This window comes from Accipiter gentilis, chromosome 4 (assembly GCF_929443795.1).
Source record: "Accipiter gentilis chromosome 4, bAccGen1.1, whole genome shotgun sequence".
In the NCBI taxonomy this organism is placed as follows: domain Eukaryota; kingdom Metazoa; phylum Chordata; class Aves; order Accipitriformes; family Accipitridae; genus Astur; species Astur gentilis.
Genome location: NC_064883.1, coordinates 5,002,254 through 5,028,826, shown reverse-complemented (window position 1 = coordinate 5,028,826; position 26,573 = coordinate 5,002,254). Strand labels below are relative to the sequence as shown.

General features: G+C 41.1%; 1 protein-coding gene across 5 annotated transcripts in view; it reads right to left on the bottom strand.

Annotated features, from left to right (window-relative positions):
- The window catches only part of THRB (thyroid hormone receptor beta), a 176,662-nt gene that overhangs the window by 90,702 nt on the left and 59,387 nt on the right, over nucleotides 1–26,573 (bottom strand). Inside the window, exon 3 of one of the 5 annotated variants that reach the window (XM_049798424.1) lies at nucleotides 12,332–12,460. The exons of the other annotated variants lie outside the window; for them this stretch is intronic. The gene's annotated coding sequence lies outside the window, so the exon portion shown is untranslated. The remainder of the gene's footprint in view (nucleotides 1–12,331; nucleotides 12,461–26,573) is intronic. 5 annotated transcript variants of the gene reach the window in all.

The window sequence follows — 26,573 nt, the reverse complement described above, 5'->3', positions numbered from 1 at the left end:
AGGCAAACCTAATGAAAACACAACAGAGTCTCTTAGCTAGGGGTAGAGAATATTCAGCCAAAGCCTTCCTCTGACTCCCACCGAGAATAACGCAATATGGCAATAACCATAATTATGTATTAGAAGAATGAAGACTGAAGGCTTTCCGCTAAGTTATTGTTTTCCTGAATCATTAATTGCAAGAGAGCTTTCTACATCACAATAGCATTTCAATTTACTGACCTTTTCTATGACAAATTTACTGTACATTTTTGAGGATGGACCAAAATTTTATAATTATTCTAATACGTCTAGTAGTAATAGTTATAAAGGACACTGAGCATTTGGTCCTCTATTCACTGTTATAAAACACAAACTAGGCAAAGAGACGATAAGCAATTAACAGGTTTAACACCACATGCGATTAGCTGCAGTCATATTAAGATAGAGTGATTCTTATGCACACTAAGTGGATTATTTAATTAAGTGATATGCATTTCAGCAGAATGCACTGCATAAGAGTGCGTGCAAGTTGCATGCATGTTGAAAAGAAAGTGTTCTTGCAAATTCATTACACATAGGTGGGCACTGTGGCTGTTACTCAGGATTATCCAATACTTCCCATAAGATCCGATTTTCACTTGCTTATAATTTTGCCAGACTAATTGTTTGGGCTGAAACTTTCCATGTTGGAGGTGTGCCTCAGGCTATTTTTTTCTCACATCAGCCAAAACTGTTCAATGATTTCCAAGATAAAAGCCAGGAAAAAAAGACGTTGTTTTACAATGAGAAAACAGTATCTGGTAGGTCCTCCTTCAAGAATTCAAATATCCTTCTTGTTTCAAACAGGCAGAAGGTGCATTTTAGTCAGGGAAGTGCCTTTTGCCAGGACAGTTAAAAACTAGTTCAAATCTGATGACACGCCAAACCTCTGCAAACTTGCGAGAAGCGCTGGATGTGGGCTTTAATGCCAGGTACCGCTGACAAGCACCGTCCCCACAAGAGAAGAGGAAGGCGAGATGCCTTCCCTGACATTGCTGCTGCCTGTGCCGCAGCCCGGGATGGAGGTCAGGCGGCACCGAGAGCAGGACCAGGCTCACCCAGGCTCCTGCGGGGAGAACCTGCTGAAAAGAGGAGGAGAAAGAAGGTATACCTAGCCCATATAGGCCACTTACTCAGAGGACAGAGAGTAGGATCCCCTGAAGAAGAGGTTAAAAAGAAGAGGATTTAATTGGCTGACTGAAGTGACTCGGATAATGAATTTATGATGAAAAGAAACAGCCAGGCAGGGTCATGGGTGGGGTACAGCGCTTGACTTTGCAAACTCTGTGTGTTGTGTGTGTACAGCACTTAAGTAAGAATAAAATGCACTTAAAAGGATGTCATAACATGATAACTCAGAAATGGACAATGCAAAGCTAATGTTCTCAGATACCGGCTCTAACATGCTGCTCCTAAATATTTAGGCACCCCCGTGCAGGTATCCTGTTATTTAGCCTCTAAGTATCCCTGTAACTGCAGTCAGAAATAAAACTCTGTTTATCAGGAGAAGGTTAAAGGGTATATAAACTTAGCCCCCTGTTTCCATGATTAGAAACCTATACATAAAAAACAAGAAAGATGATTTGAAGCACCTCAAACGGCAATCAGGTGGATAGCTCTTACTGAGTTTTTTATGGAATTTTATGCCTTTGAAAATCCTCCCTGTTTCCTTACAAATCCAGCTAGAGACAACTTCCATTTCAGCAGTCCTGGGGAGAGGACACTGGAGCTAACAATCACGACTGAGAACGAAACGTTAAACAAAACCCTTTGGAAAGACAAACACCGTGTTTACTCTATAGCTACTGTGTAGCCCAGCACACACCTCCTCAGCCACCTACTACCCAGCCGTAGCAGCAGCAGAGGGGCGGCGTGGGCAAAATCCCCGTGCCCCTGCCTCCGGAGCAGCCGCAGCTCAGACCCAGCTCCTGGGCGTTTGCTCCACCACGGCTGCAACGTGCCGAGGCACCCAAGGTCGCCCTGCCAGAAGGCAGCGGCAACGATAGGGAGGTCCTGAACCGCTGTCCTCTGCAGGCAGGCGAGTGGGATGGGTACTCTGCCTCGGCACGGGAGAATTTCTGAAGGTTTTCACTGATTTCTGCAGCGATTTTCGAGCAACAGCCAGAAAGGAACCGCAAGCGTTGGTTAAACATTTACCTTTCTTGTGTTGGTTGCTCAATACAGAGCAGGCGCTGCGCACACAACTACACCACGGTCCGGAGTCGATATGGAACAAAGTAAGGCAGAAAACTTTCTGTGACTGGGGGTTCAAGGTTGTCCCCAGAGATTATACTTAGAAATATACATAGAAATGTATTAGTTTAAGTTACTGATTATAATTTTGGGGGTTTTTTTCAATCTTCAGCTCACTTTCTATGTTATTCACCTGTTCTCCTTTCAGCAGCAAGCTCCACTTTCCACAACTAGCCGGTTATACGACAAATTAGTCTAAAAGGCAGAAGATGCAAAGGAATGCTAGCTGTGCAGTTGGACCCTGCTTTTCTTCCTACCCCGTACAATATCATTTATTCCCGCAGATATGAACTCCAATACCCATTACGACAACACTATTTTCATTGATTATGTGCTTATTAATGCCGACTTTCCTTCAGCAAAGAAAATCACCTTCTCCCAGGAGAGAGATGATTTGCAATTTCATAATTGCGGTGTCTCTTAAGTAGTTCTAATTTTAACAGGACAAAGTACATCTTGTTTTACAAGGATGGCAGAACCGTTACACAGCACTGTGCTACAACCTTTTCAGAATGCAAGCATTTCCTTAGAGACAGAAGAAAACCAGATCTAATTCTCTGTGAATTACTATTTTTCTTACTATTTAAGAACAGAAACATACTGGGACTTTGCATACCATGCATTTAAGAAGACAAATACATAAACCCAAGAGATTCAGAAAAGTTAGGACCATGAATAATTTTCTTCCATCATTTTAATGTAAACGACTAGATAACATTTGAAGAATTCTGGTGATGAAAAGGAACACAACTGAAATTTCACAAGAGATGTATTTGGCAAGGACAGATCTGCTCCCCAGTCCCGCTTCTCCATTGCATGAAACTGCTCCCATTAGCACTGGCTGATGTGGCATATGCTCCCAATAACGTGGCAGAAGAGTGGCCTCAGTGGATACATAGCTTCTCCTCCCCCCCAATTCTGGATGCATTCCGTCTTAATACTTGTCACTGTCATTACTTCTTCCCTACAAAAATTAACTCTAGAGCTAGCAGGGGAATAAAATAAAATATATTATAACTTATACTGCAACTTCTTGATTTATATTTGATCTAATTGCTAAACAGCCTACTAAAGACTTGCTAGATCTGGCCCAAAAGTTACCATCAACAAATTATGACAAAATGTGTGTTGATGCACATAAATTGAAAAGAATTGCCTCAGAAAAGCAACACAAAGCACCAAGTGAATTGGAAACGGTCTGTGAAAGGCAGAGGGCATGCACTGTAGCTCTTTCATGCTCTGGTTGTCTTTTGTGAGCTTGATTTATGTATAATTAACCATTTTTTCCCCTGCAAATAATTTCATTCGAAGCTGTGCTACCCCCCATCCTCCTGCCACAGCCACATAAAGCAGTCCAGCTTAAAACAGCAACAACTGAAACACGTTGCCACAGCAAGAGTCCAAACTCTCTAAGTTAGCATATAATCCCACTCTCTTGTCTCCCTCCTGCTCCTCCTATCATCACAAGGATGAAATAAATTCATAAACTGTAACTCTCAGTCTAATAGAGCCTTGGCCAAAATTCAAGCTCGATAATTAATTACATTCTGTCTCTCCAAATTCCCACACTAGGCTGACTAAGAGAAATAACTCTTCTTTTCCCCTCCTAGACAACAAGTTTTTATATGGCTAATGGACACAGCATTCCACCTTTGAGACAGCTGGGAGGTTAAGTGGAGAGAAGTAAGAGATATTTATAATACTTGGATACGACAGCAGCAGCAGATGAAAAGAGAATAGTATTGTAGTAAGTTTGAAGTATATGTCAACCCAAAAGGTAAATCATTGCTCTCTAATTACACTTTCCATCGGAGAATAAAAGCACAGATGATCATACAGGACAGGCAGCTGTCAGGACTTGGTGTCCGAGGGACTGTAACACAGACTGAATGATTTGGGATAGGAAGATATTTGAGACAATTCACATATGATTACGAAAAGCTGATAAATTAGTAAGATAAAACACATTTAAATATAGCGCTAGACCGCAATAAAACACAGAAGGCATCCAAACCATTTTAGTCCGAAGAATACGGAGCATTAACACTATACCATGTTCTTAGACAGCCATAAAACAAATCAGTATCTCATGCCACTATTCAGTAAATTACCAATATATCAAGAAAAGGAAAACTATTACGATACCTGTGCTACGCACATAACATAAACCACTCATTGTACTGGGATTACAATTGGAATATTCTTCTGAGGCTGACAGATGAACACTACAACCTTAAGCAGCACTCTTACAAGATTTTATTCATTGCATATGTCACATGTATTTGTAAAGGATTTAATTAGCTTCTTTCCCTTCTGGTACCAAAGAGTGTGCATCATCACTGAAAAAAATCTCAAGGCAAGGCTAGCATGAAGGGTCTTGCTAGTATTGCATGTATTTCACATTGACAAAAAACAATGCAATTCTTTCTGAACACTGGAGATAGCATCAATAAAACCTGTTTGGTTCCTTCCTTAATCTGGTCTGTGTCATATTTGCTGTCCATGTCACAGTGGTTTTACAGACGTACCAGCAGCCTAGAGGTTGTATCCATGCAAGCACAAGACATTAATATACAGTGACAAACTATTTTTACATTGGTCATATTACTATAGAGAATATATGCAGTGGATGTTGCCAAAAGCATAGGACTGTTCTCCATGAACCAGATGGTAACTTTTGATCCTCTGTTTCTGTTTAGTTTTGGTTTCTAAAAACTCTTCCAATTCTAAATCAGAAGCAGGGTAATTTCAATCCAGCCTCACTTGAAAGCTGGTGTTGGAACAATTAATTCAACTCCAGTCCAATTCTTCATTCATTCCACTCATTTTCAATCTGTAAGGCATAAAGCCTCCAACATTTTTATTCAAATAAGGTCCAACATACTACAAGCATAACATCCACTGCATACTGCACCCATGTTCTGATACACCCTGTACATGCTCTTGAGATTTACTGCAAGAAGTTCAGGCACCTAAGGCTTGGTCACCTACCCCCACATCAACACCACACTGACTGGGCAGAGACTCAGGAAAACAGCTCAAGTAGATTCATTAAAATCACCAACTTTAGCACAACAAATCAATCTTCTTCTGCAGTGGAAATGCTGGGTCATTATACATTGGCCGAGAGAGACAATAAAAACTAAAACTTTTCTGAGCATAGAAATGGTAAGCAGAACATTTGTATGAGTGTTTCATTATTTTACGTGTTGACTTGGTAATAAGTATAGAGTTTAACATTAATTCTGCAAGAAAAAAATATTTCAATAGTTTTATATCTCGGTACTTCAGATTTCACAAAAACCACCAAGAACATATACACAAACTTGTACATTATCTGATTTACACATATTTTGTATATAAAAGTCTAAATCATCCTGTGCATGCAAACACACATAAAAACTATGACAAATAACAACTTGTCTAAATATACTACTTTCTGTTACCTGGTGGAAAGGATGGAGCCATCAGACAAAGATTACCTCTATGCCAGTGTTTGCCTTAAACTGGCATCTGTTCTTAGAACTATCACCCACGTACGTCCAAAGACTGGTAACCCTACAGCTCCCAGTGCAGGAACTCGATTCACGTGAGCTCTCTTCCTCCTGATCAGATCTGTAACTCATTGCTACGTAGACATTTTCTAGCCATTTCAATTTCTTAACTATTCACATTAATGCCAGGTATGGTGAGACCACAACATATGCTGCCTTCAAAACATGTACTGGAGCTTTTCAGGTCTCCAGTAAACAAGTAGCAGGAGTTAATTCCCATCTTTTGTTGAGCTGTAATATAATTTCACTGATTTAGGTGCAATTATTTTCAATTTATACATATGACAATCAAGGGAAATGCAGTATCACAGAAAGTATTTCACTTCTATTCTTCTCCCAAGTGTAGACATCCCAATGCTTTTTTCTTTGTGGTAGCTGTTTATTTATTGTATATCATAATCTGATTTAGAATGGATTATCATGCAACTCTCTTAAAAGCATGGTCATCAATATCATGGTTTTCTTGCTTTCATCCTTATTACTCTCATCTAGGAAAGATTTGCAGTACACAATAAAAGAGCCCCAATACTGTTGCAGTGCCAAAACTCATGAAAAGCATCACAAATCCCAACACTGTAAATCATGCTTCCTTTCTCCTCTTGGTCACAAAATATAATTACAGCTGGATCTAAGCACAATGCACAAAGTGTTCTCACAGTGTTTTGCATGTGCATCGAGCCTTTTATCTACAGATCCCAATGGTCTTTAGATGTTTGAATTTAGACCTGCACACTTCCCACAATACACAGCTAAGAGAACTAGATTCTACAATTAACTGACTATCATTGCATCAGGACACATAAAAGAAGTGCTTTACTTGAAATGGTGTCCCCAGTTTGAAGAGGATTCATACACCTACTTTTTCAGACAACGCACTGAACAACCCCCTCACTCTCATCCCACATCTCAGACAGATCCCAAGGGGAATTTACGCTCCTAAACTCAAGATGATCAAAGCAGTCTGAAAATAAAGTGAAAAAGCTGTTAATTCACCTAAGCTACCCTTAGCTTTAGCTGGGTATCCTGAGCAGGAGGAAGGGAGGCACTATACGAGGAGCAATATATGCACTCCCCCATGCAAAGACATTTAGGGTAAGTCTGGGCAGGGTCAGACCTATTCTCAGGGCTCTTGCACAAAGACAAACCATCCGAGAGAGAGGAAAAGAGCTTGCTGCGATCCCATTTGTCACCTCGCATCCAGGTGGCCTCTTAGGGATGTTCGACTTTTCCAAATAGAGCATTGAAAGGAATGAGGGATTGGATTATCATTTAACATGTTATGGAGACCACACCCCTTAAATAATCAACTCGTACATAGATCCTCAATATACAGATACAATATAGGTATAATATATAGATATACTTAAACTATATAGATACTCCATCTATACTATATAGATTCTGACTAACTGATCTTCAAATTCACTGCGCTTTCCTTAAAGGCATCCAGGCTTGATGCCTTTAAGAAAAACCCCAAATCGATGGAGAATCCAGGACTTTCTGTGGCGGTTCTCTCTGCGTCTTTGAAATTTTTGGTCACAGCTGCTAGTTCTTCCCAGAGTTGCAGGCAACCCTTGGAATGCCTCAGGCACTTGAGGAACAGAATCCAAACTACAGCACACCCTTTGGGCCTTCAAAGAACTTCTGCTAACTAGTAAATGCAATATAACTGTCTCCTTGTAAAGCCTCATTTTTTAATTCAGTAATGGTACTCATGGAGGTTATAGCATTTGAGCTTAAATTTTTTTCAGCTATTCATGAGCTTTACAAAACACTGAAGATCCTCTACCTTTCTCTGGAGGTCACAGGACTCCAAATTAATATGGTGATAATTAGGTCAATCTTACAGAGCATTAACCTGAACTAAGGACTGAGACTTTAAAATTTTTTAAGAAAATGTGTAAAAAAAGCCCAAAGCCTCACAATGTTAATGATGAAACTCATTGCAGTAAAATGGCCAGTCCGTTTCTCTACGATTTCCAGAACACCTGAGACATTGCTGAATCTTAGTAACTTAACTAGCAAGTCTGATGTGATACCAGTAGGATTAAAAAAGCTTTCTTGATTTCAGAGAATAGACTGGAACACCTCCTGGAAAAGTGACTCTTCGGTAATGCAACCCTACTGATGACTTTAGTTTACTACATATATTTGTAATGTGTGTAATTCAGTTCTCCATTTCCTCATTAATTTTAAACCCTTTGTCATGGACTGTTGCTGGTTAACCTGACTGGCTGACACCACTGTAAACAAGAAGAGAATCAGTTCTGCAGATTTTAACTGAAAGACAGCGAGTGATAAAAGAAAATATATGAACATCTAGATCAAGAACACAGTGAACAGGAATTTAAAAATGGCCCACACAATGGAGCCATTACCTTACAGAATTACTCTACATTACATGCACTATGGAAAAGATGCTTATATTTTGTTTTATTGACATGGTAAATTACGAGCCTTGTTCACTGTAACACATACTTTAAAATATTCTGTTCAGATTTATCAGCATAACTAGATTTATTCCACACATGTACGCACCTGTTTTATAAAACATACCAACTGTGCCAGAGCGACTATGCTGGAATCTTCTGGCTCTCATCCAAGAGGAAACACACTGCAAGCTTCGCTGAACTGCCCTAAGAAACCTTCAATTTTACAATGAGGAGGTCACCAGCCAAAGTAAAAGACATTTTATGATTTGCTAATCTCCATGTCAAAAAGACTAAAGAAAAACCCCTAAGTTTTGGTAATGTGGCCATTATTACATGAGATGAAGACCAAGACTAACACTTCTTCTCTTGTGAGAAGTGGCTGATAGCCCTGCTGTCAACCTGGTCCCCTTTTACATAAACAGTTAAGTCTTATATATAACAGAGGAAAAAATCAAAGACAAAAGGATGAAAATGGAAAAAAAACCCAAAATTCTCGGATGAATTTAAATAACACAAGGCTTAGCACACTCTACCGCCTTTTCCCAGGTACCATGCCAACACTGAGGCCAAGTGGGGCACTCTCTGCAGCACGTCAAGTGTCACTGGGCAGCTGAGCTGAGAAGTTAGTTACATTCCCAAACACGAGACTGCAATCAATCAAAGGCACGCTTCATGATTCAGATTTGGTGTTGAAAAGCCTTCTCTGTTAGGAGTTTTGTGGGAGTACTTAATGACAGTAACCTCAGGGGGATTCCACACACATCACACCACTAGATTAAAGGATGCTTCCAAAAGGTTTCTGTGACTCTGCCTACCAAGATATCTGCCTTGATCAACGCACTTTTGGTGCTGTTGTAAAAGGACTGGCCGGTACCTTTCCAAGTACAATAGTTTAAAAAAATAAATCAAGACCAGAAGTTCAAAAACACCATTCAGTTTGCTTTTACTTGTTCTGAAACCTTCTGACAGGTAAAGTTTTGATTCAGGCCATCTCTGCAGTGTACAGAAGATAATCCACCGGACAGATTTCAAGGTCGTCTTCAGCTTTGAGTTACTCCAGCTCTACAGCCAAGCTCTTGCACTAAGCTAAAAAGCCCTTCTGAAATTTTCAGTGATTGAGAAGGGTGTGTACATGCGGAAGACTTAATAATGATGTCTGCTGGCCAAACTAGTTGGAACAGCCCCTCTTCACATTTGTAACTTTAAATATTTCACCGGTATGGTACGGAAGTATGGTGCCATCACTTGTTCAAAGTCAGAATTATTCAGATAGAGGAATATAGGGAAATATAGCCTTATTATGTTGTGGTGCGGTAATGGCCTTCACCACATGCGTTCCAAATTCTTCTGGTAATGGCAAACAATGATGCTAGGCATCCAGAAATTGTGTCACGATGTTGTTACATTGAAGACTGAGCAAATGGGTTTCTCTGCAGAAGTTCATGAACATGGAAATACATTACCATTCCTACTAAGCATGAAGATGTTTTGTTTATTTAGTGCTAAGCTGAACAATGGACCAATTCAGTCTCAGGGCAAGAATGATTTCCAGAGGTCTTGAGAACAAACATTTTGATGTCTCTGTGTATAGGAGGAATAACCCCAAACCCAGGAGAAGGTGGGAAGGAAGTGAAGGCACCCTTGAGGTATAGTTATTGTGGGACATTGACAAAAAAATGAGAGAAGTGGAAAAGATGCTTTCGGGTAAAGCATTGCTAAAAGCATGTGTGTAAGGAAGCTCTTCTAAAAAAGTTTTAGTGGTAGTGCTTTTTTTTTTTTTTTTTAATTCCACCGCACTAAAAAAATCCCTCTTTCCTCAGTGTTTGTGCAGATCTTAAGGAACAAATTTGGATACAAATAAACTGACCACTAAAAAGAATAAGATGATTGTTACATATTGAACACCAAATGGTCCACAGATAGCAGTGATGTATCTCTACTAACGATATGCTTCAACCTTAGCCAAATAATTCCAGATATTTTTTTTTTTTTTTGTAGTGCCCACAGAGGAAATTGTTACTCATCTAGATAAATATTTCAAAGTTCAGTTCAGTTAAGAGCTTTACTTAGATTTTAGAATTCATTTTGCCTTTTGCTTTTAGGGCTAATTTACTTATTCTCCTCCTTACTCTTCCCTAGTAAGGCTGTACATTAAAATTTCATGTCCTTTTCCATATGATAATTAAAAAAAAATTAAAAATGAAGCACACTATGATGGCAAAAGATAAAACCTGAGCAGACTGCCTTGCAAAACATACAATTGCTTTTGGAGTGCTACAATATGAGAATAAAATATTGTGTTATTAATAAATTTAGCAATGAATAATCACAGGTCTAAGAATTACCATTATCTGTTATAGCTTCAGCTAGCAAGTAGGCTAACAATGCCATTTTTGAATGGCATTGTCGAACAATTTTAAGAAAACATTTTCATGTGACTGTTCCTATTAAGAGTTTCATGGGAACTGGAAATGGGAGGGATATCTTTTAAAGATTTTTGCTCTGTTGTAAACACACAGTAGTGGTGTTAGTGGTCCTGCTGAAAAGAGTTTCAAATCTAGTATTTGCTATAAAACTGCAAATGTGAATCTGTGAACTACTCAAAACGTAAGAAGAAATAAGACAACTGAAATTTGATACTTAGTAACTCCAAGGAGATCTTCTCCCATCTCTACAATTACAGCTTACACATATCATTACAGTCACAACATAATTATTGCTCATTTTGCACTTTTACAGATGGGGTACAATGTCAGAAGCCAGTAACCCTGACTCCAAATATATTTTCCAACATTCATAATGCTTACAACCAAACATAAGATCTTTAGGGCTTCCTGAAGCATAGCACAGTAAAAAATAAATGAATACCTATTAAACTACGTAACTAAGTTCTGATCACAAAAACAAAGGCTTGATACACTTTCACAGAAATTATTTCTCCTGAAATACACAGGGATTTTTTTTTTTTTTTTTTTTTTTAAATAAAACTGCCCTGTAAAGGAGTTCACTGAGAACAGGATCCTACACTTTAAATTTTTTGGCCTTTCATTCAAAAAATAATCTTTTGCACTAAATAACAAGACAACACTATATTAATCTGCATTGCTCAGTTAATTTGCTAAGGTCTGTTCAACTATTCATAGCACACTCGATCTGCATCTTCTTGCCCATCAGACAGTTGTGCACAATCCTGACAACCAGGAATGGTGAATCTGCTCTCCAAGATATTGGAAAGATTAGCAAGAAGTGCCACATTTCCAATAAAATCTAAGAAACTTCATGTAGTTGTAGCAAGGGCAAATCTACTCACAGTCCAAATCTAGATGAAAGCCTGCAATTTAAACAGCCCTGATCTAGAGATGTATGGAAAAGGTAATCAGTAAACACTGCCCCTTTAACTGTTCAGGGCAAACAATATCATTAAGTCGTGTTCCCATTTAATCTCATCTGTAAATAAGTCTCAAAAAATGGATCTCCGTTCTAGTGAAAGCATTTTTGCCAGCTGCAACTGAAACGGCTAAAATCTGAATACCTTCAGAGACCACCAAAACATTCAGCAAAAAATTCCATTTTTATATTCAATTACCTAGCAAGTATCTCAAGAGTAATAGTAGTCTATCTCTTGCTATAGGATGCAGAAAATGTAGATCTGTATAACAACATACGAAATCATATGTATATAATTATAACTATATATATAAAAGTAGCTTTCAGATCACTGTAAATTTTTATTAAAATAATGAAATTGCTTGTAGAAGTGCAGACAGATAACATAATGTAACGTTACCTCACTGATGTATAATTTGAATGCCACACAATCAAAAGAAATCTGTCATAACGCCCCACACAATACAGAATAGTTAAATGCTTTATTCTTCCTGTCAAACAATTAACTGCTGCTTTTTTATCACTGAAAGTGAGCATATAAATATTATGCTAACTTGCAACAAAATGACCTGAAATTCAAATTTACACTGGGGCTGAAAATTCATAGTTAACATAGATAACCTAAACAATCTTCTCCTGTAGAATATATTAAGTAATGAGTAGGGAAAAAAAATTAAAACTCACATGCCCAAGCACAGGACAGAGTCCCTGCAATGCTTGCAGTGGATTTATTTTAAGCCGTATTCACCTTGCACGAAACAGTACGGTTTCAAATGAAAACATCAGGAAATCTCTGAGCTCCAAGGATGAAATCTGGCATCAAAGAATTAAAAACAAAAGGACTATTTTAGTTTCACATGTGCTTTTCAGGAACCGAGCTTGCTCTGTGTTTTCGTTACAAGCTGCTAACACCCTCCATGGGAAACACGGTTATTTTAGACTTCTACTGCAGCAAACAGCTCTGGCGATTCCCTCTGAAGTGCTGGCCCCACGCTGGGATGGCCTCTCCCTTTTCCCAAAGGGAAGCAGGAATACTGTGCACAGCCATTGTCACTGACTCATCCTCCTCCTCCTCCTCCACCTCCTCCTCCTCCTCCTCCTCCTCCTTCCAGTGGTGGCAGAGGTTGCCTCCTCTCCGCGCAGCCACCAGACCTGCCTGCAAACTTTGTGGGATGCCACGAGAGGAGGAAGACTCCGGTACCGCCTGCCCCCCAGCCTGCCTCGCCAGGGACGAGCGCCCCAGCCGCCCTGCGCCCCAGGCAGAGGAAGAGCTCACAGGGACGCTCCCCTCAGGGGGAAAGGTCTGGAGCGCAACGTGCCTTGGTTCCAACCTGGCCACCCATTTGTACAGGAGACAAATCCTAGCCATAAGCTAGCAGAAACACTAGCTAAACCTAAACCACTCTGGTCACGGTTCCATCATAAAGTGTAATCACCTTGCCGTGGGAGATAATCACCTTGTAACATAGCGACTTGACGGCAGTTATTCTATGGAAACGAGCATCATTTTATATAAAAAATTAAGATTACGGGTAAATGTTAAAATTCAGCTGAATCCAAGCAGTAAAGAAATGCTGGGGTTTTCTTCCTTTCCTTAAACAAAATTACATGCACGTAAAGGACCACCGCTGTCAAGAGAGAACACCTCTTACACAGTCATGAGTAGTAACAAAACGCTCTTGGCAGTATTTACCCAGTTCTAATCAGCAGATAGAGTGAAAAAAGAAAAAAAGAAAAACAAACCAAAAGACAACACACTAAAAAACAAATAAAAAAACAACCTCAGGAACAACAGGAAGCAGTATCATCTCAATGAAAGTCATGATTAAAGCTTTTAACTCAGCTATGAACCTTCCCAATTATTTGCAGCGCTGACTAACATCCTGAATTTAGCAGCACTGACCTTCACTTTCAGTTCCCTGCTGCAATGCTGTTTTCTAGCAGAGAAGCAGTCTGCAAATCGGAAGTATAACACATATGCAATGCAGACTTCAAACAAAGGACCATTGTCACAACAAGGAGCCTACCACGAATAATCTCGTTATTGCAGTCGTGAACGATCTGACTCATGAAGGGTCTGAAGCAATGTTTCAGGCTACAACCGCTTGCTTAATACACAAAGTACACCTGGCTATTTCACCCAGCAAATAGATGCTAAGTAAGGCTACGTGGTTCTATAACGGGAAAACCTTGAGACAGTACAGCCAGAGCTGCAGAGTTAAGAGGCAATTAATTCTTCTACCATCGTGTGTTTATCCTTCCCTTCTTTGGGAAAGGGGGAGACATCCTTACTCCTCCCTAGCCTATTTTCCTTTTCACATTAGGATAAAGCACTTTGAATAATTCAGGGTACAACCGATGCACCCTTAAGCAGCCCTGCGCGCTCAAGACTCAACTAGCGCTGACCCGTGCCCCGAGGAACCCAGGCTGGGTGGCCAGCACACACGGGTCGCCCCCACCCGCCCCAGCACACGGGTACCAAGCAGGGCACCTGCCTTCGCGGTCCTCGTGAGCATCACCCGCCCTTCCGAGCAAGGTATCGGGATGCAGCGACACGTGCGGAGTGAGGCTGCACCGTTGTCTGCCTGGCTGCCGAGGCAAAAGACCTCGCAGTCCCTTAAAACAATCCTGCTGACGTAAACGCTGCCGGCACAGCGCTGCACAGGTTACAAAGCTGGATGAAGCCCGCTGGGGTAACGCCAAGTTTGACAGTTCTACATGCTTTAGGGGGAAAACTGTCAATTGTCAGGCCACTAAGGATTAATACTAGAAAACAAACACCCAGTTACGGAAAAGACGCACAGAAGGGGGAAGAAAGTGCAAGGGAGTCGAACTGCATTCTTCATGAACAAGAAAGCGACTGAATTAAACTGCAGAACTCAGCAGCACCATAACTTACCAAACCTTTGCCAGGCCCAGGCAGCCTGGGCAGGCAGGAGTCTGGAAAGTGATAAAATGATTATTTTTTAAAAAAAAAAAACCAAAAAACTTAAGAGAGTACACAAGTGTTTCTTAATAAGGTAAATGAAGTTTCTTTATGAGCATATTCCCAAGCTGAACACGCATTTTAACTTGAAATAGAGGGAGTGTTTTGTAAAAGCATTATGGAGATGTGAAGCTGCTTTTATGTAACTCAATTTATCAGAGAAACATGTTGTATCTTGTTTTTAAAATATTACAGAGATAAAAGTATCATCATTGAAATATTTGCATATTTTGTAGTACAAAGAAATGATGTATGCTAACAGACTATTTGTTGTCGCATTAACTTCAAACAAATAAGGAAATAAAGGTTGATTTATTACTATGTGTCTCAGGCTGAGGACTGTAAAATTCCACTGACTGTAGCTTAAATAAAGGTCTAGCAAAAAATCATGGAAAAAATCCTATCAATTTCATAAATCAGGACAAACAAGTGGTACGACATAAGGTATTTAACTTTATTAAAATAATTTATGAATATACCTTATTTATTCATAGCATCTAAAGGACTGGCTTCTGAACTGAAATGTCTTAAATCTGCACTTTAAAGAAGCGTTGATGCGTTGCGGGTTGCATACCACACCCTTCATAAATAACAAACCAATTGAATCTGTTGTACTGCAAAACGCAGCAGCACCTCTGCCCCAGGACCCTGGTCACCCAGCTCGCGTGTGCTGCTGCTGCTGCAGCCATCTCTCGTGGTACTTTTCAGTTCGATTTTTCACCCCGCTGTTATCAATGGGACCCTTTCCAGAATCTCACAGTTCTCATTGTTATCTCCCAACCTCCGTGCTTAATAAACCGCAGAGGAGTTTGTAGACCCTCCCGTGGCAATGTTGGCCGTGGTCAGCTAAAACAGCTTGCTCCCCTCCCTCGTGCCTCACTGCAGCAGGCCAGGTGGAGAAAGACAGGAGGGGGACGGGGAAAATAAACTTCAGCGTGCACATACACACTTAGGTTTACGCACACACGCACGCATGTGTATATAAATACGTACTTACATGTATACAGTATACCTAAAACCAGGTCTACAAATACGGGATGTATATATAGTTAGAAATGAGAGGTGGAGCCCTGAATCCACAGAATGATCAGCTGCTTTGGCTAACAACTCCAAGTTTTGCTCCCGTTTACACGAGGCAGTTTTGGAGCAACGCAGCATATACTGAAGCTCACTGGCAAACCAAATCCGACAGCTGTCGTCTGATTCACTACGTCGGTCGCATCCAAAAAAAGTCTCATGAAAATTCCCTCAGTAAACCCCAATGCCCATGAAGGGGATCAGGAAGGTGTGCTCACACCACTGCAGGGTTTAGTGCTAGGGAGCAAATGAAACGATACATTAAAAAGCATCATATACCCTCAACTGCATCCAGTAGTAGGATCACATTTAGAGTACTTAGGGGATTTAATAAATCAATTTTAAAATAGTTTCAGCTTTTTTCAGAGATGGCAATTAGATTAAGAGTGTTTATTTCAAGTGGTATAGCTAAGGCCGTACTATTCCATGTGTAGATATCCCTCAGAGTAAGAATATCCTTTCGTAGTCAAAACCAATCTACTGTAAACAGAGATCAGACTAAACCAAAAGAAGACATTTTCAATGCAGTACAAGACTGTCAGCATATTCCTTCATAATTCCACAGGTATTTTGGAATGGTACAGACCAACCACAGATAAATAAAAAGAAAGAGCAATTTCCAACTATGTATTTGTATCTATTTTCTCATTCCTTCTCAGTAATAAAGTATTCTCCCATAAATACCATGGAATTACAGCATCTTAAGACTTCAAATTAGAAGTCCACAGGGATGTTTCTGTGAAGTAATAATCCTTGTGGAAGTATTAGCAGGTTATTGTTCCATTTATATGTAACCTTGAAAATGAAAATTTTGAAGATTTAGAACTTGTAGACATTTTAGACTAATGTTTCTTTATTTTGTGCTACTAGGAAAATATTTCTACAGTAGAGGCATAACCCCCAAATAAAATTGCTGACAAAGTCTTAAATACCAAAAAGCAGCAAAAAGTCCTGAATCTGAATTTAAAAAAAAACAATTTAAAAAACAAGTTACGATAAGATTTCTTAACCCAAGTCATTAGCTGTGTTAACATTTGCAGCTTATTATGGGTATTAAGCAGAACACATTTTTATTTGAGCGTAAAAGTTTGGGACTTTCCTCATATGACCTCCCTGGCGTACTGCCAAGGCTCAGCTCTTGTTGACATTTAATCTGAACATAATCCCTGAAATCTCTGTGCCATTGCTGGGTTGCATGGGAATGACTCCCCGACAACGTACATGGAATTGTGCTGTAAATTTTATTTTCAGCTCATGGCTGTTCCCCTTCCTTTCCAGCTTTTGCAAATTATTTCTTTGAATAAAAATAAATAATCTATACCCTTTATTTGTTATAGAACCATATAGTACCTAAAAAAGAAAACAAGCCCAACACTTCTTATTTCAGTTGTTTTTCTACTGACAGCTTCCATATTTTTAAGGGAGAAAATTCCAGAAAAAAAAAATAAAAATTCAGCAGCTGATGAAAAGCCTGGCTAATGAGCTGCAGTGGCTCAAACAAGCCCATCAACACAAAACAGGAGCAAGACCACACTGCAGCAGAGGGGTGAGGGTTCCAGCTGAGGGTGCTTGCACTCATCTGTGGTCTTCTCAATGAGCAATTGCCTTTACAAAAAAAAGCATACAGTTAAAGAGGTTTTTTCCTATTCAAAGATGCCTCTGATCTCTGAAGCCAACTGCCTTTTTGTCATGAACACTGTGAAAAATCACAATGTCCAAGATTTCCACATCTGTGATTTTTGGCACTTGTGCAAGGGTAGGGACTGAATAACTGATGTCTGAACAACACTAATGAAACTGAGGCAACACAGCAATTTGTCCTGCAGGGAAGCGTAGAAAAGCCCAAAAATCACTGCAACAAGATGAGTGTGGATCCCTCATTGTTTTCTGCGTGCTCAGGATTTCACAAGTATTTTTCCCCTGCATTCAGGAAGGAGCTAGAGAAGGCAAAGCAGCATGGACTTTAATCTTGCTAATGCAGGTCCTAAAAGCAGTAAATTGTACAGCAGTATGAGCTCTAGTATGGGATGGAGAGACCTACCCATTGACCTGCATACTTAGTTCAACAACAATTTAAGTGCCATTATAGTTCATGTGAACTAACACTGGTCTACCTACACTTGCTGTGGTCCAATTTCTGCTTGAAGCAGAGATTGGCTCTTATTGAGACTTCTTATGATCCCAACATCTTCCCTTTCCTATGTGAAGTAAGTAAATAAAATTAACAGGAAAGATTAACTATTCACTTCAAAAGATGAACTCAGTTTAAGAAAATGCAAAAGGATGACAGATAAAGTAATTTTAATTGTTTTAAACTCTTAATTTGCAGCAGAGAGCCTGCTTTGTTCAGCAGACTCTTCTCCCTGCGCATTAACCCCTCCCCACAAAGACACTTCCTACACAATGAGTTGACCAAGCTGCCAAGGACCATAATTCCATGGGAAAAGAGAAAGTGCTCTGAAGTATTCATAAAGGCTTATTTTATTACCTCTAAGTTACTTCTCATGCTAATCTCTTCATACGTGTAAAACATGTATCCTATTTCAAAGGTATTCTTTGGGCTTGGGGTGCAGGGGACCTTTCAGTTCTTCTCCTTCTGCTCTTTTAAGAAAGCTAAACTCCAAAGAAAATAGGAGCTACTCCTCCAGTCCTCTGCTTCCTACACCAGAGTGGCCTGATCCAACCAACAGCCACTTAAGTCAATGGGGAGCTGTTAGTGTTGTGTTTAGGCCACGTAAGAGTGAGAAATTGAGAAACATGTTTTTACCTGGCCTTCAGCCAGGTACAGTTCCACCACTAATGAGTGGCTGCTATAATGAGACCTTTTGAAAGAGTCGTATGTGAGATATCAATCAATGAACACAATGCAAACCCCATCCCCATCTCAAAGAGGGCAAAAATCATTGCAGCTTTACCATAAACATTTTTAGGTGTTCTGGTGCCAGCCTACCGCCAAAGGAATTCACTGATAGGGAAGGGCAAGGTCTGTTTGCAATGCAGTCCTCCCCTGGGAGATGCATTTCATGGCTCCCAGCCAAAGCCTCCAAAATACCCTCAGGGTAGCAGTTGGGCTGGAGCTGCCCCATCACGCCCTTCCACTGCAGCCAGATTTGCCTACTTTTGCAGCTGGCACCACCAAAGGCTACAAAAACTTGTAGTCAGCACAATCCCTTCCAGACTGACTTTTCAGACTCTTCAGCTAATACTGAGATCCGTGCATAGACTGGCAACAACTGTAAACACAGTTGACAGATGAGGCTCTGCACCTCCCTAAACCTTTTCTTCTTCATAGCAATTTCTGTGTGACTGTTACCATCGTGGCCCTCACTAGCCTCGAAAGAAAACTGCCCACCAAACCAGCTTGTAAAAACATCGTTTCACTTAGCACTGACACAACAAAATCCTTTTTGCTCAGTGTTTCTAATCCCCACGATAACAGCGCCGTACACAGAGTGTCATGATGACAAAAAGCTATACTGGTTAGTCCAATGTCTCAGGGGTAGTTTCTTCCATTGCCACTCCACAGGCACCAAGAACCGGCTCAGAAGCTTAAATCTTGATGCTAAATACATGTTCACTGTGCTGCCAATCCTGTCGTTTTCAAGACAAAAAAACAAGTCTGTGCAGCCTACAGCTACTAGTGATGTACATCCTACTAGTACACCATGTACTACCTAAATGAAAAAATACTTTCAATGGTGAGTGAGTGAGGAAGACTATGGTTTTAATAGCGTCTCCACTTGCAACTAAAACCGCATACAACAGAAAACAAACTCAGAAAGGGAGCAACCAAGGATTATAAAGAATATTACATATATAGGTATATCTTATACAAACCATTTTTGGAAGAACGCATTCAGCCAAAGCAACAGCACTGCTCAGGAATTCAATGATCCCTTCCAAGAGAGAACTGCACAGGGTTTTACAAACTAGAAATCCCACAGAGGCAAGTAAACACTACCTATTTTCACGTACGGCGTTACAAACAAAGCCTGAAGAGTGAACTATAGATGTGAAGTTCAAAAAAATTCCATGTGTGCAAGCAAATGTATGATCTGTATGCGCAATTACCTTGGTCCTGTGTGATACGTAAATATACACATACCAGAACAATAATTACTTATCTAACTTGCTGTTGTGGGTCTGTGGCAGCACTGGCTTTGTGAACTACTGTTGTACCTGCACTTGCAAATGAGCTGCACGATGGAAGACTACTCTCTAGAAAGCTCATTCAAGCTCACAGGGTTTGGTTTGGTTTGTTGTGTTGCTAGCTTAACATAAAACTTGAGTTGTGCCCCTAACCTGACTCTTATTCAAAGAGAAAAGATCTTAGCGCTATGGAAGCGGTGCTGCAAGCCTGAGCAGATGGCTCACAGGGAGGAGGAGGAGGTGGCTTGATATTGTTGCAGATAACAGCGCTAGCGATTCAGTTAGGAAGCAAAAGCTTGTGTTTCAGCATCCTCCTCAAACAGTAAGCCTGAGAGAGACTTGTCTAGTGAATAAAATGCACCAGGATCCAGAAGCTCACAGGGAAATGGCACAGCCAGCTCAAATCCGCATCTCTACACTCTCTTCCCCTGTAAAACGTGGTTACCTTTTCAATAACGCCTGCTGAGAACAGTCCCTCTCCCACACCATCATGCCACAGGTGTCATCTGGGAGCATGCTAGTTGGCACGGGCCAAAACCATGTCACGGATTGTGCTAGAAATTAAACAATATGGACAATCATAAGATACAAGTCCTGGCCCTGATTAATTTACCAGTGTAGACACAGCCTTGGTGAAGCAAAGTGGAAGTGGAGTCTTTCAAGCCCATCGCTGCAGTTAAAATACAAACATCAGAAACAGGGTGGTACAGCAGGACTAAAGACTAAGACTGCAAATTTTTGTCCCATAGCCACAACACGATCATGTTCACACCACAAGGAAGCGGGAAGCACAAACAACTTCTAAATACAAAGTCAAATGTTCCTCTGAAAATAAAGAGGCCAGAAGATGAGTGCTATAATAGATATCAGGGTGCTGGCAAAGGCAAAGTGTGAAATGGATGCTTTCCAGCATTCAGTTTAGGAAGACAAACATTGTTTCACAAATTCACTGTAGCCCTGCTTATTTTCCAAGCTCCTTAACTCATGCCAAAGGGCTTGGACTTTCTGAACATCCTGTTCTGTTTCCTCCACCGCTAGTCTGAGTCCTCAGCGCTAAATGTCTTTATTTCAGAGTCCCATTTTCTATCATTTTATTCCAAACTCCACACTCTTTGTACAGGCTTTGTATTTTACCTCTGGGTAAGAGTGAAGACAAGCAGATTAATGAGAAGTCTGAACAGCACATTAAGTTACACCTATTTTAAGAGCCTTCTACAGCAAGCATCCCAAGGCACCGTATAAAAATAAAACTACGCAAATCACATTTAAAACTAACAAAAAGCTTGCAGATGCTGGCATGCCTTGAAGCATAAATATAAAGATCGATGATTAAACGATTCCACAATTCCCCAAAGTGTTGGAGCCACATGAACACAGACCATTTTACCTGTCATTGCCTGGATGCGTTAGCAATCTGCTCGGATGTAAAGCTGAGGCATCTCCAGGACGGCCTACTGGCAGGAAAAATATTCCCCCCAACGAGGGCAGGAAAACGGCTTTAGTCTATGAGCAACAGCTGGCCATTTCAGGGACTTCCTAACTGACTAAGGGCAATGCCCCCTGCACCTCTCAAAGGCAGCTGCAGAACACATTTCTGCTCCTTTCTTTGCCTCTCCACAGCTGCAAGAAGTTCAAGGTACAAGTGGTCTCATCGGAGTGACTACAGTAGCAAAGGCTTGCGCAGAGACAGGAACGTCATCTCTCATCCTAATGACATTAACTCCCAGATCCACTGCTCTTGGGACTCCACCAACACCGCAAGACACAGAAGCAAGGACCTTGGCATGGCTGATGTGCACACCGGGCCTGGCTCATCCACCCATACAGATATACCTCCTGGCCGGTGGGGTGAAGTGACATGGGAGAAAGCATTTCGCTTGGTATGAGACGGAACTGCTGCTGCCGCTGAAGTGCCAGGGAGCCTGTTGCTGTTGTTGGTGTGGACACAAAACAGTCCACTTGCTTCCTACTTCTCTGCCGTAAGACTTCCCATCCTGCTTCCTTCCTCTTCCTTCCCACGGCAGCATTTCAGGCTGAGACCAAAGCATGCAGTCAGAGATACAAGGAACCAACTATGACCTTATTTGCCTTAAATAACTGCATTTCTACACTGTCCAGTTACAGTGCCCAAGCAGCCATGGCGCAGAGCAGATGCTCCCACAGGAACCTTAGACCCTGATGACTGCATCAAAGCACCCCAGTAAGGAATCTGGGTGACCCTGCCCTTGGTCTGATGCTCATCAGGAGCTGCTGCTGGTTGTCAACACCTACGTCATGAGACCATGCAGCAGAGCGACAAGCAAGAGGCACAGTCCCGCTGTGGTCCAAGACCCCATGCCCTCCATACAACTCTTTTCCAGGAATCCTCTAGCGTGGATCCTCACTCCCAGCTACCGGGCTGACCACGCTGCTGTCTGGTAAGCATCGCTCCCGTGTGAAGCTCCCACATAAGTGCTTCATCTTGCCCTGCCATTTTAAGGCAGAAATGGTTAAAGCAATGTACAGATAATCAGCTGATCCTTACCAAGACATAGTTCCTTTTCTCAAGATAGTTTAGGAGAAAAGAACCAAGTGATGCATTTGCAGCCTCTTCAAGCAAGTACTGTTGGAAGATCAGCTTTGGCCTGCAACCTGTAACAAACAGCAGTGTGGTTCACGCTAGATTCAACCCTACTTTAAAATTATGTATTCATTAACACACACAAAAGAGGAAAAGGAAGTAACAGCACAAATGGTAAGTGGACAGTCGGCTGTGGTTGCAACAATGAAGTCAAGCTAAGGCCCAAGGGCCATCAAAACTTAAACCTGTTCATGTTACTTTGTGTGCAGCTGAGGTGATCACCAGCATGTGCACATTCTAGAATTCGTGGAATTAAAAAAAAATAATTTAAAAATGTTATGGATGCCAACGTAATGACATTTGTGAAGAGTATTGACTTTAGTAAGTTAGCTAAAACTAGAGCTACAAACTTATGAGGGGGACATGGAATAACATCATCTTACGAAGAACCGGAGGTCCTGAAACACATTTTGAAATCAACTCAAGAATATGTACATGAAATCAACCTAACAGACAAAGCTGATGCTTCAGTAAAGAAGGCCTGGACAGACAAGAGTTCAAGCTCACATTGCTCGAGTAAGGAACACTCTCCTCACTATCTGGCTCAAAAATCACTTGAATTCCAGAGTGGCCTAATTGTCTACAGGAAAGCAGGGAAACTATTTTAAGTAAGCATAACTAAAAATAAAATGGGAGACGCAATGAAAGGAAAAAAAGAAAGTGGTCAGTGATAAATACAGTATAGAGATTTCACTATTTATACTTTTAAGGCTATTTATATTTGAAAGCTTTCCCTTTGAGACACTGGTAGGCAGGCTTCCACATTCATCAGTCTGGTATTCATTCAACTACACAGTATTTATAGAAACATGTCAAGGCTAACAGGAATAAAAAAGACATTAAAATTAATTTCTGTCACAATTTGGGGTTAATATTATCACCTCACATTCAAGTTCAGCCACACATAAAACATTTCCCAACATTACACTGATACGCATTTTGAATGCTCTCCATGAAATCCTGCTCCAGCAACACAGCACACCATGAAAAAACTAATGTAACAGTTTGACACGGTCTGACACAACTCACGTTGCCTGGAGATAAGCTCTTTCAGATGAACTTGCTGTGTGGGCTTGATTTCCCAAAGAGCTGAACACTTCATGTCATTCAGGACACCAGCACAGCACCTGTGATGGCAGGGCCATGAAGAACTTGCACAACAGCAATTCACAATAGAGCAAATCTAAAGGGCAGAACTGAAGAGGAAAGGATCCATGAGAGTGGCATGACTACTGAAAAGACTAATAAGCTGGAAGGACAACCACGGAAATACCCTGCACTGTTCTTTCCAAAAATGTTGCATTTGGCTCTTCAGAAGCTAAGGCATTTGAAAGGAAACTGCAACTCCTCTTGTGCATCTCTAAAGTTTCTCAGAAAACACCAACTGTGCATCTGGTTAAGAACAGATCACATTCATGAACCCACTTGGAAAATGCAAGCAAAGATGCATGCTGCTTCTCTAGTAACCTGGATGATCTAACTTAGTTTCAGAGTCAATTGACTGCTTGTTACTAAAATTGAAGTCTGTTATTATGTTTGTTCATGTGTCAAAACTGTTCAGCTTAATTAGCTAGCCTTCCTCTCTAGCAGTCCCTTCCCCGATGTATTTATTAAGAACTATCTTATCATGCCTCGGGTCTTACTTTGCTGTCTATTCTGCTAAGATATAGGCTCTCAGAAATGCTTTTCTTTCTGTACCTGTTCTAGTTTGAATTGTTCTTGAATTCAAAGTGCAGAATTATATACAGCACAACATATGAAATTCCATTACATTTTTCTTCGATGACTGTAAAATTTCCATGCCTCCATCACCTTCACACTACCCCTATTCCATTCTAGATCCCTATTTATCTTTCCAGGGGCCACATTACTTATCCATTTAGGTTTGGAGATTTGTCTTGTTGCGATACAAGTTTCAAGTACTTTTTAAAATATTTTCTCTGCTTTTAATATCTAGGCTTTTTAGTCCAGCCAACTTAACTACCTACTAACCTCACTACCTTGTTTCCTTAATTTCATAGCCTGTTTTTCGGTGAGAAAGAGCATTATTTACAGATCTATGTTTGCTTATGCTTGTATTAAATTTAAATGGAAACAATTAAATGCACGCTTCATCCAAGCTTATTTTGTATAACCAACTCTTCTATAATGTCCTCAAGCTACATCAAAACGATTTCTGAGAAAGCACATCAACATCTCAGTTCAGTAACCTTTTTTAAGAAGAAATCAGATTCACTGCCTGTGTCAGCTTGCACCCAAGACAGTCAATGTCCTAAGTTTCCAAGGGACTGCATCTACTGAGCCATTTACAGCTATATTTCAATGAGCAAAACAGACATGCCCAAGACTGTTGAGACTAACTGGCACAGGAAGGTGCCATGCTATTAAACTCTCTCACCCTCCAAAACATGGTGGCTGCTTTCAAACTGCCTACCAGAAATAATCCCAAAATAACTTTCATACTTTACCTGGGAATAGTTCAGGGTGAGTTCCATAAATATAAACCAAACCTAGGCCAGGGACAGTTAACAGTAGAGACAATTGATTTCCAGGGCCTGGGAAGGCTTCCAAGCACCATTTAAATTTACTAGTACAGACATGCCCGTTGCATGAAGACCTCTTAATGCCTGCATGACCCTGAGTTCTTCATGACTCTTTGTAGATCTTCATTAGCTTGTCATTCTCTCCCCTCCCTTCTCAGAGATCAATATAATTCTACTGATACCACACCAGCCACAGCTTTTGGGAGACTTTTCTCTGGCTTGACATATTGGTCTTTGTTTTGTTCCAACAGGGATGCTGAGATCTTTGTGCCAAGTTTCTTCTTCAGGACCATTTTCACTTTTATGTCTGTATGATGTTTCTTTGCTCCTGGAAAACAAAATACTGCTCTTTCCCCTAGCTAGGCTCTGCTGATGGATGTGTCTTTCCACCTAAAGAAAAGGAGTCTTCAGACACATGCACCTGCATCTTCCTCGTATCGCTAGGAATCCCAGATCTTCATGGGGTTTTCTTCATTTTTCCCTTGCTGCTGCCCAATTATCTTCTAATTTCTCTCCCCAGTTCTTTAATCGCATCCCTGTTCCTCCTCAGCCGCAAGTGTCTAGTTATCTCCATCTGTGGTGGGTTGACCCTGCCTGGACACCAGGTGCCCACCAAAGCTGCTCTATCACTCCTCCTCCCAGTTGGACAGGGGACAGAAAATATAACAAAAGGCTCATGAGTCGAGATAACAACAGGGAGAGATCAGTCACTAATTACCATCACGGGCAAAACAGACTCGACTTATGGAAAATTAACTTAATTTATTGCCAATCAACCAGAGTAGGGTAATGAGAAATAAAACCAAATCTCAAAACACCTTCCCCCCCACCCCTCCCTTCTTCCCGGGCACAGATTCACTCCCAGATTCTCTACCTAGCCCCCCCAAGCAGCACAGGGGGACGGTAAATGAGGGCTGCAGTCAGTTCATCACATGTTATCACTGCTGCTTAATCCTCTTCAGGGGCAGGACTCTTCCCCTGCTCCAGCGTGGGGTCCCACCCACGGGAGACAGTCCTCCACGAACTTCTCCAATGTGGGTCCTTCCCATGGGCTGCAGTTCTTCATGAACTGCTCCAGCGTGGGTCTCTTCCATGGCATGCAGTCCTTCAGGAGCACACTGCTCCAGCGTGGGTCCCCCATGGGGTCACAAGTCCTGACTCAATTTAGAGCAAATTGAGTCAATTGACTCAATTTGGGAAAATTAAGTCAATTTATTACAAATCAACCAGAGCAAGGTAATGAGAAATAAAATGAAATCTCAGAACACCTTCCCACCACCCCTCCCTTCTTCCCAGGCACAACTTCACTCCCGGATTTCACCACCAAGTCGCCCCAGCGGCACAGGGGGACAGGGATGGGGTTTATGGTCATCACACGTTATTTTCTGCCGCTTCACCTCCTCAGGGCAAGGGCTCATCACACTCTTCCTCTGCTTCAGCGTGGGGTCCCACCCACGGGAGACAGTCCTCCACGGACTTCTCCAACGTGGGTCCTTCCCACAGGCTGCAGTTCTTCACAAACTGCTCCAGCATGGGTCCATTCCACAGTGT